The sequence below is a fragment of the Ceratotherium simum genome, chromosome 37 (genome assembly GCF_057802395.1).
Source record: "Ceratotherium simum simum isolate JZ-2026a chromosome 37, ASM5780239v1, whole genome shotgun sequence".
Lineage (NCBI taxonomy): Eukaryota > Metazoa > Chordata > Mammalia > Perissodactyla > Rhinocerotidae > Ceratotherium > Ceratotherium simum.
This window is the reverse complement of record NC_141936.1, coordinates 10,792,054-10,803,147: the sequence shown is the minus strand read 5'-3', so window position 1 is coordinate 10,803,147 and position 11,094 is coordinate 10,792,054.

Below are 11,094 nucleotides of genomic sequence, written 5' to 3'. Positions count from 1 at the left end.
CCAGTAAAAGCATACGGAATCCTTCTCATGACTGGAATCTCTAATTTTCCCTTCTGCTGCAGCTGGAGAAAGTTCTCTGCTTTAAGGGTCCCTGTGATTAGATTAGGCCCACTTGGATAATCCAGTATACTCCCCATACTTTAAAGTCTGTAAACTTAATTGCATCTGCAAAGTCCCTTTTGTCATATAACATAACGTATTCACAGGTTCTAGGGGTTCAGGAGTGGATATCTTTTGGGGAAATCATCCTGCTGACTAGTCTCAAATATTTCCTCCCATGTTTCTTCTAGAAGGTTTATCATTTTAGCTGTTACTATTAGATCTATGATCCATTTTAAATTTTTGTATACGGCATGAGATTATGGTTGAGTTCCTTTTTTTTCCTTTTCTGTTTAATTTTTTCACATATGGATATCCAACTCTTCTGGAACCATTTGTTGAACAAATTAGGTTTCTCCCTAATGAAAAATACATCTAGGAAAATGAAGAAAAGAGGCGGCCACTCTCAGGAATTCCACCCTCCCTGCTTCCCTCAGTCCCTAGTCACCTGCCTGTCCCTGGGCATATAGTTTCCCCTGGGTTGGGGTCACTGTTCTCTTTGGGGATCCCCTGCCTGACCTTAGCTGGGGTCATGGCTTCTGGCCAGCATGACGGAAGCTGGTCACTTGTGCTGTGCCTGGGCCAAGGCGTGAAGCCTGGTGGGACCTCAGCATCCAGGTGAGGGAGGAGCTGGGACAATGCAGGCTGAGGGCAGGGAATGCTTCCTTACCTCAGGCAATGGCGATGACTTAGCTCTATCGAGCGGCCACTGTGTGCCAGGCACTTTGCATATGTGCTTGGATCAAATGACATTTCTTCTTTCCGTCTGGGAAATTAGGATGATTAACGTTGGGTTGGGCACTTTCCATGCTTTGTCAGTGAAAGAAAACTTTATATACTCCAGAGCTGAGGGCAGAATAAAGACCAAGCCAGGCTTAGTAATTCTCCAGAAATGACTCTGTGAGATAGACCATGTTAAATACTAGGCGAATAGAAGTTAGGTGGAAGGACTCTGCCAGCTAAATAGAACTATGAATCTTTCCTGGGGATCAGGAGCGAGGCCAGAAGGAAACAAATTCTTCAGGGTGAGGTGTGCTTTGATTTTCGGTATTTTAGGTCCGAAGCTGAAGCCTAGAGCAGACCCCTCCCTCCTCTAGGTACAGCGGCTTCTCCTCCACCCCTTGCTTCACACTCTGAGAAGCCTGGACAGTGGGGACTTGATCCCTTGAAGCTCTAAGAGGGAAGGGATGGTTACACTAGGGGCAAATTCCCAGTCCCCTCCTCCACTTCCGGTCTCCCCTCCTCACCTGGACCCTAGATGGTGGGTGTGTCCCAGTGCCTCTTTCAAGATGTTGCTGCTTCCGTGCCTCCTTGGGGCCTCTGGTCCTCAGCTCCAGGTCCCCCCTGCCTTCACTTTTTGCTTCCACACACAGCCGCTGCGGTAAAGCATGTCAACCCAGGACCTGTCAATCGTCTGAATTCCTTGCTTTTCACAACTGCCTGTATATAACAGGGGTACCTGGAAGCCACCTCAGGGTGATTTAACATTCAAATATAATACCAGCCCAACCTCCAAAAAAAGCTACAGAACGAATCTCAAGGAAACATCTCAAGTCTCTCAAGATTGAGCCACAGCGAAGCATCTTAAAGATCATCTCCACTCGCCATCTCTCTGAAGTCCTGTTGACAGTGCTCCGTGACGACCTTTTTGTCTCTCTCATGTGCTTACCCCCAACCCAGCCCACCGTGATGCTTTTTTTCTTAGTCGTCCCTTCCCCCTTAGTTTCGAATCTTTTCTCTTCCTTGATTCTACAAATGGCTTCATTCTTTTCTTATTATTGTTTCTGAAAACCGGTTCCACTTAAATAAATGCTTAAATAAAGTACAAAACATCAAAGTTAAACAAACAAAACTACCCCTAAATTAACCAAACCACAAACACAGCCGTCTCACCCGACAGGGCTGGGGCAGCTCTCTCTATTAAGCCGCAGACACTACTGCTGCCAGCGCCATGGACACACTTAGTTAAATTTGTTCCTCTGTCAAAAGATAAAAGACTGGTCTTATCTTAGGGCAATGGATGTCAAACTTAATTGTCGCAAAAATTTCAACCTAGAACACTTGTTGAACTTGTTAAAAACACCACTTCTTTTGCATCTATCCTAGAGATTCTATCCAGGGTCAGGAACCCTGGAATCTGCATTTTAACAAGCTCCCTGGTGATTCTGAAGTGATGGTCCAGATGTAGGCAGATGTACAGCCATCTCAGAGGACCCCTCTCTAAAACAGGCTCGTCAAATTTGCTTTACTGGGACCAAAAACCCGTCTAGTGGCACAGCCTCCTCACCCATCCTCTGCCTTTGGCATCCTGGAGAGCAGGTCAAGTGGGGTGTTCTTGCAAATGGGAGGGTCTGTAATCCAGGTTCGAGCAAATGGAAGATTCTAGAATCCAGGTCTGAGGGAGCTGTCAGCCATCTCCAGGCTGGGTTTATCACCAGACCCTAACCTGTTTAAGTGGAAAACTGGGCCACACAGTCTTCTTTCCTGTCCAAGTTGCTTAGTGCACCTCCATTGTTACATTATGCTAGCTGTGAGGTTTTAAGCTTGTGATAGAGAACAGAGGTACCTTCCATCACGGTAAGGAAATCCTCACTTAAGTTTTCATTTGTTGTTTTGCTGAGGAAGATTTGCCCTGAGCTAACATCCATGCCAATCTTCCTCTATTTTTTATGTGGGTCACCATCACAGCATGGCTGATGAATGGTGTAGGTCCACGCCTGGGATGTGAACTGGGCTGCTGAAGTAGAGTCCCCCGAACTTAACCACTAGGCCATGGGGCTGGCCTCCCTCATTTAAGTTTCACTGAGGCGCAAGCATATGCCTAACTGTGACTGTCCAACTGGTGACTCTTAGCCAGCCTAATCTGGGGAAGATCTGGCGCACGTTCTTGGTTGGCTGTCTTGTTACTGGATGCTCAATTACAGAACCAGTGAGAGCATCTTTATTCCCTTAAAAGCCCTCGCTAGTTCCTTCTCCCAGTTCCTGGTTCTGGCAGGAGTCTTACTCCCTCAGTTCCTTTCAGTCTCTGGAGAGGATCCACACTGCCCTCTGGTGTTGGGGCAGCATTGTACAGTCGCCTGTAGAAGTCCAGAGTGCCTGCTGCTCTCAGAGCTGAGTTCTGAGCCAGTCCTGGGAGAAGAAAAGAAACCTCTTGTTTGGTTCTGCTCTGCCTGAACTCTCCAAAGAGCTCAGAACTCTCCAAAGACCCCAGAGGGTCCAGGGCAAACTGCTTTGAGGAATTGGAAACTGAGGTGGTGTTGATATTAGGCACTGGCAAAGCATGTAAACTGGTCATGGTCCAGATACAGAAGTAGCCAAATCTGCCCTGTGGGCTCTGCCTGGGAAAATTTAGGCTGCATTGGCACTTGTAGGTGCCAAGGGGTGGGCTGCCTCTTCCTGCCCCACTCACTGTGCCATGTTAGGACCAATCCTCTGCCTTACTTCTCAGGAGGATGGGCCTCTCACCTTGGGATACTCTGACTCCCAGAGTACAAATATGTGCCGGACCATCTCCAGTTTTTCCTGCTGGTGAGTACCAACACGTGCTCATTAACCTCAAGCCCACCTCTCACTGGCTGCCAGAACCCACCCATTTGAGGGCAGAAAGACCAGGCTCTCATGCCCCCCAGGGCACTTTTGTGGGCCCATGAATCAGCTCAGGACCTAGTCATGGAGCCAACTGAGCCAGTCCCCCCTTTACAGGCCTTGACAGCTGGACATAGTTGCAGCCCTGGGTCTGAACGCTGTAACCACAGTGCCTGGACATCTGCCTTTGGGGCTGCAGAGACTGGAGAACCGTTGCTGTGCCTGAAGGCTAGAAACCTCACTGTTGCCCTTGTGAATTAAGGATATTTCTGTCTCATCTCACCCTCTAGATGCTATAGCATTTAGTGTGTCAAACCTTCATTCCACATCGAGCAGACACTGCAGACACTGTCCCAGCGCGTGTGACAGATGAGTTCTGGAATCAGCTGATATCCTGGACCTGCAGCCACCCCTTCCTGCTGACACTCAGGCCTCATGTCCAGGTCTGGGTCACTGTCCTCACCACTGACTTCTTGCTTGAGGCCCCCATGCTATCTTTTGGCAAATTGGCTTCCATGTCACATCTGGATAATGGAGGAGAGGGTTCCCATAGGGGTCGCTCATCCTCTCTGTAAGTTATCAGATGTCAAGGGCTGTACATGGGGCAAGGTGTCCCCAGTGCCAATGCTTCCTAGCTCTGGTTTTGTCCAATGGGGATGCCGTTGGCACACTGCCTGAAGGAGTCCTGTGCTGGGAGGGCCTTCACTGAGTGGTATTCCCTTTTCTAGGTGGCGCTAGAGATGCAAATGGCCCCCTTGAGACCAGCAGAAAAGTGATTAAGACAATGGCTTCTTGGATTTCATTGTCTCACATGTCACTCTACAGTGGTGTGGCTGTTAAAATGAATAGGGTCTATGCTTTTCTTTTCTTCCAGGTACAATGACAGAAGGGAGAGCTGTATTGGAATCCTGTAGCCCATATACCCAATTCCAGGAGAAAAGGAATTCCATGGGATGGAGTGGAAGCATCTTTAGGAGGAAAGAGAAGCAGTCAGGCTCCTCGGGGCTCAGAGGAGGGAATTAGAGAGGCCATGGCGCCCAGAAGGACTGACCAGGCTAGCTGGAGGCACACTCCCAGAGCCACCTGTGGGATGTGAGGGCCTGGCTCTGCCAGAGCTTAGAAAGCATCTGAGAAAGTGCTCACTCCAGATGCTGATTGCCAATTGTCTCCCTCTCCCGAAGGCAGATATACTTGACCAGGAGACCATGCCTTCCCAGCTCCTAGAATGAATTTTCCAAGGTTGAATTTCTGGTATCATCTGGAAGGGGGAATATATTTTTATATATAATTCCTCCACTCACTCCTGATAGAAAGCTTTTCTTTGTTCCATTTTGGCACCGTTGCCCTGCCCAGCTTCAGGGAACCATTTTAGAGTCGTTTATAACCTCCTGTGTCATAACTTGGGTGGAGGCAGTCCTGAATTGACCTGGGCTCTCAGCAGCCCTGGCCAGTGGTGGGATGGGGAAGGAATGGGACTGAGCTGGACCAGGAATGGAGAAATGGCCTGGGTGCAGACTTGAGGGGGTCCCCAGGGAGAGGCACTTGGCATTGTCCGCAGGAGTGTCACTGACACTGGTTTCTTTAAGAGCTTTTAATGTCTAAGGAGCTGGGTGCTGAAAGTGGGTGGGCCTGGGCAGTGGGAGACCAAAAGAAGAGTAGGCCTGAGCCTATGGCTCAGAAGGACTGGGAGAAGATAAGGACCTGCTGAGCTAAGCAGAATAAACTAGACCCAGCTCTTGTGGGTAGAAATAGTTTGAAAACCAGGCGAGCAGTGCAACAACAAAATGGAGCCAAAAGGAGAGATGGTTCCAGGGATAGGGGTCTTGGTTGTCACGGCAAATGAACTGATAGTGGTTGAAACTTTCAACTTGAAGGAAGTAAATGACTCTTTAGTGTTTTTTTTTTTTTCTTTCAGTAATAGAGTAACCGAGAGCCACGATGAGAGAGAGAAACCTGATTCAGTTTACCACTGCCAGAATGGAAGAAAGGGTCACAAAGGGATGCAAGATCATTTAAACACAGCAATCCTGCCCACTGGGAAACCAGTGGGTAGGGGGATCTTTCATCATAGTGTATTGAGATTACCCTAGGAAGAGAGACCTTCAGTGCACCCCTCAGAAAGATTTGGAAATCCAAAGCCTATAGCAACGGAATTATCATCTCTAGGACCCACCATTCCCTCCCAAAATGGCACCAGGAGTGGCAGTCTTTATGGCCATATTTGTCGTCTTCTATTTTGTTACATGCTTTTCTTGGTTCTCAAACTGCCTCCACCCTTCTCTGGATCATGGGTGAAGTCAGTCCACTTCACAGTTCACACTATTGTGGAGACACTGGGAAATAGGAACGAAGGAGATCTCTATGCATTTTCTGTTTATTAGTCTGTGACACTAGATACCTAAATGGAAACTGCAACACCCTCTTCCCCACTGGGAAGCTGAGAGATCCTGTTGAACAGTTTCTGCCTTGCTATGGGAGAGAGGACAGGGGCTGAGATGGTGTCACTCATTCCTTGTCTTAGACAGCTCATGCTGCCATAACAAAATCCCACAGATTGGGCGGCTTAAACACCAGGCATTCATTTCTCACAGTTCTGGAGTTTGGAAGTCCCAGATCAAGGTACCAGCTGATTCAGCTCCCAGTGAGAGTGCTCACCTGGCTTGCAGACAGCCTCCTTCTTGCTGCTTCCTCACGTGGCCTTTCCTCTGTGTGTGTGTGGAGAGAGATCTCTGGTATCTCTTCCTCTTCTTATATGGACACTAATCCTACCTGATTAAAGCCTTACTCTTGTGACCTCATTTAACATTTATTACCTCCTTATGTGCCCCATCTCCAACTACAGCCACAATGGGGGTTAGGGCTTCAACATATGAATTTTGGGGGATGCAATTGAGTTCATAACACTCCTCTATTGGCATTAAATAAGAATGAAAAATCAGAAACACAGATCAGGACAACTTAGTAAGTTACAATGACTTTCTATTTTTGTCTTGAGAAAAGTATTGTGATAAAAAAACTTTATATCCTTTGAGGCTTGGTTAATAGCAATTAGCATTATTAAGATGCTAAAACATCATTAAGTTTCAAATATTGACCAGAGAATTGCAATTGTGTTAATATATTTAAGTCTTATACTAATGACCTAAGAGGAGAAGTGCTTTCCAGGACTTTTTTTTTCTTTTTTTAAGTGATAAATAGGGAGGACAGAGAATGGATAGCTAGCATACAGGTAATAGATGTTCTTGAAAGTGAGCCCAGAACAAATGGATCAGAAAGATTTAATGCAGCTGAAAAAAGAGCCAGGTATATGTGTTGAAAGGGCGCAGTGTGCCAGGCAAGATCGATGATAAGATATTACATTGAACCCTATCCTGTCAAAAATAACTAAATACATAACTACAGAGATAAAAGGGAAATCCCATATGTGTCCACATGCTAACAAGCAGACAGAATTCTGGCTAAACTCAGTCTTCAGAGTTGTAGAACAAAATGCCCATGACAGTGGAACAAAGTCTAAATCAATTTTGAAGGTGAGAGGTTGGAATAAAATATATATTGTAGCACAATATATTGTTAATTTATGAAAGCAACAGAAGACAGTCTGAGCTATTCAAACCTCAGAAAACATGCCATCCATGTACTCTTCTTTTAAAATTACTTAAAGATACACTTCAGTTGACTGAAAGATGGAGCAAAAAAAGAAGCATGGAAAAGTCATGGCAAGAAAAGCCCGGTGGGAAACTCAAACAATCATTATTCTCATGAATATGGATTATCATATGACACAAATTTTTTTATTGATGTTTTAATAGTTTATAACGTGAAATTTTTGGTTGGACATTTTTGTTTGTCCATCATCATATATATGTCTCCCTTCACCCCTTGTGCCCACTCCCCACCCCCATTGCCCCTGGTAACCACAATACAGTTTTCTCTGTCCATGTGTTGGTTTATATTCCACATATGAGTGAGATCATATGGTGTTTGTCTTTCTCTTTCTGGCTTACTTCACTTAACATAATACCCTCCAGGTCCACCCACATTGTTGCAAATGGGATGATTTTGTCTTTTTTTATGGCTGAGTAGTATTCTGTTGTATATATATACCATATCTTCTTGATCCAATCATCAGTCGAGGGACACTTGGGTTGCTTCCACTTCTTGGCTATAGTGAATAATGCTGCAATGAACATAGGGGTGCATAAGCCTCTTTGGATTGTTGATTTCAGGTTCATTGGATAGATTTCCAGTAGTGGGATAGCTGGATCATAGGGTATGTCTATTTTTAATTTTTTGAGGAATCTCCATACCATTTTCCACAGAGACTGCACAAGTTTGCATTCCCACCAACTGTGTATGAGGGTTCCTGTTTCTCCACAATCTACCCAACGTTTGTTGTTTTTTGTCTTGGTGATTATAGCCATTCTAATGGGCGTGAGGTGATATCTTGGTGTTGTTTTGATTTGCATTTCCCTGATGATTAGTGATGTTGAACATCATGTGCCTATTGGCCATCTGTATATCTTCTTTGGAGAAGTGTCTGTTCATTTTCTCTGCCATTTTTTGACTGGGTGGTTTGACACAAATTTTTAATTTTTGCTTTTCAATTACGTTACATGATATTTGACCAAACAGATAATTTATATAATGTAAAAATAACAAAATAATGACATATAATTGAATAAAATTAAAATAATTAATATGGACTTAAATTTAATAATGATAATAATGAATGTCCATATTATAAAGCAGTGAATAGACAGGATCTAGGGAGCCCAGGGGTATAAAAGTGACAAACATCTTGACTTAAATATGTAGCACATTAAAGATATTTTATTTTTGGCTCTGACATTCAAAAAATAAGTTAAAAATACATTTGGAAAACTTGCAGATAAATATTAGAAGAATTAAAAACTGTTAGAATGCCTTCCAGAATAGAAGGTGAAAACAAAGACAATGTAGACAAAAACAACATGAAAGTTTTCAAAAGAGAAAGAATAAAATAATAGGACAGAAATCAGGCCAACTATAAACAACAAACGCAACGGACGACTTCTTAGAAAAATATAAAAGCGGAATTGATTCACAGAGCAATAGAATATCTAAATAGTCTAATCACTATTGGATGGTTCAACATCTGCAAATCAATCAGTGCGATATAACACATTAACAAAATGGAGAATAAAAATCACATGATCATCTCAACAGAGCAGAGAAAGCATTCGACAAGATACACCATCCATTTATGATAAAAACTCTGAATATAGAGGGAAAGTACCTCAGCATAATAAAGGCCGTATATGACAAACCCACGTTAATATCATACTCAATGGAGAAAAACTGAAATCTATCCCTTTAAGAACCAGAACCAACAAGGATGTCCACTTTCTCCACTCTTATTTAACATAGTATTGGAAGTCCTAGCCAGATCAGTCAGGTAAGAAAAAGAAATAAAAGGGATCCAAATTATAAGGGAAAAAGTAAAACTGTGACTATTTGCAGATAACAATTTTATATAGAGAAAACCCTAAAGAATCCACGAAAAAACTTTTAGAAATAAAAAACATATACAGTAAAGTTGCAGGATACAAAATCAACATACAAAAATCATTTCTATACACTAACAATGAAGTAGCAGAAAGAGAAATTAAGAATACAATCCGATTTACAATTGCAACAAAAAGAATAAAATACCTAGGAATAAATGTAACCAAAGAGGTGAAAGAATGGTACACTGAAAACTATAAAACGTTGTTGAAAGAAATTGAAGAAGATACAAAGAAATGGAAAGATATTGCATGCTCTTGGACTGGAAGACTTAACAGTTAAAATGTCCATACTTCCTAAAGCAATCTACAGATTCAATGCAATCTCTATCAAAGTTCCAATGACATTTTTCACAGAAATAGAACAAAGAATCCTAAAATTTACATGGAACAACCAAAGACCCTGAATACCCAAAGGAATCTTGAAAAAAAAGAACAAAACTGGAGGTATCACACTCCCTGATTTCAAAATATACTACAAAGCTATAGTAAGCAAAACAGTATGGTACTAGCACAAAAACAGACACACAGATCAATGGAACAGAATTGAGAGCCCAGAAATAAACCCACACATCTACGGACAGCTAATTTTTTGACAAGGGAGCCAAGAACATACAATGGAGAAAGGAAAGTCTCTTCAATAATTGGTGTTGGGAAAACTGTACAGCCACATGCAAAAGAATGAAAGTAGACCATTATCTTATACCATACACAAAAATTAACTCAAAATAGATTAAAGACTTGAATGTAAGAGCTGAAACCATAAAACTTCTAGAAGAAAATATAGGCAGTAGGCGCCTCGACATTGGTCTTCGCAGCATATTTTCAAGTACCATGTCTGACCAGGCAAGGGAAACAAAAGAAAAAATAAACAAATGGGACTGCATCAATCTCAAAATCTTCTGCACAGGAAAGGAAACCATGAACAAAACTAAAAGACAACCTCACAACTGGAAGAAGATATTTGCAAACCATATATCTGATAAGGGGTTAATATCCAAAATAGATAAAGAACTCATACAGCTCAACAATAAAGAAACAAACAACTCAATTAATAAATGGGCAAAAGATCTGAAGAGACATTTCTCCAAAGAAGATATACAGATGGCCAACAGGCACATGAAAAGATGTTCAACATCACTAATTATTAGGGAAATGCAAATCAAAACAACAATGAGATATCACCTCACGCCCATCAGAATGGCTATAACTAACAACAAGAAATAACATGTGTTAGAGAGGATGTGGAGAAAAGGGAACTCTCATACACTGCTGGTGGGAATGTAAACTGGTGCAGCCACTATGGAAAACAGCATGGAAATTCCTCAAAAAATTAAGACTAGAAGTACCATATGATCCAGCTATTCCACTGCTGGGTATTTATCCAAAAAACATGAAACACGAATGCGTAAAGATATGTGTACCTCTATGTTCATTGCAACATTATTCACAATAGCCAAGACTTGGAAACAACCTAAGCACCCATCAAGGGATGAATGGATAAAGAAGATGTGGTATATATACACAATGGAATACTACTCAGCTATAAAAAAAGATGAAGTCTTGACATTTGTGACATCATGGATGGAACTTGAGGGTATTATGCTAAGTGAAAAAAGTCAGATGGAGAAAGTCAAATACTGTATGATATCACTCATAAGTAGAAGATAAAAACAACAACAACAAACTAACACATAGATACCAAGGTTAGACTGGTGGCTACCAGAGGGGAAAGGGGAGGGAGGAGGGCAAAAGAGGTGACAGGGCGCATGTGTACAGTGATGGATGGTAATTAGTCTTTGGGTGGTGAACACGACGTAGTCTACACAGAAATATAATGATGTACACCTGAAATTTATATAAT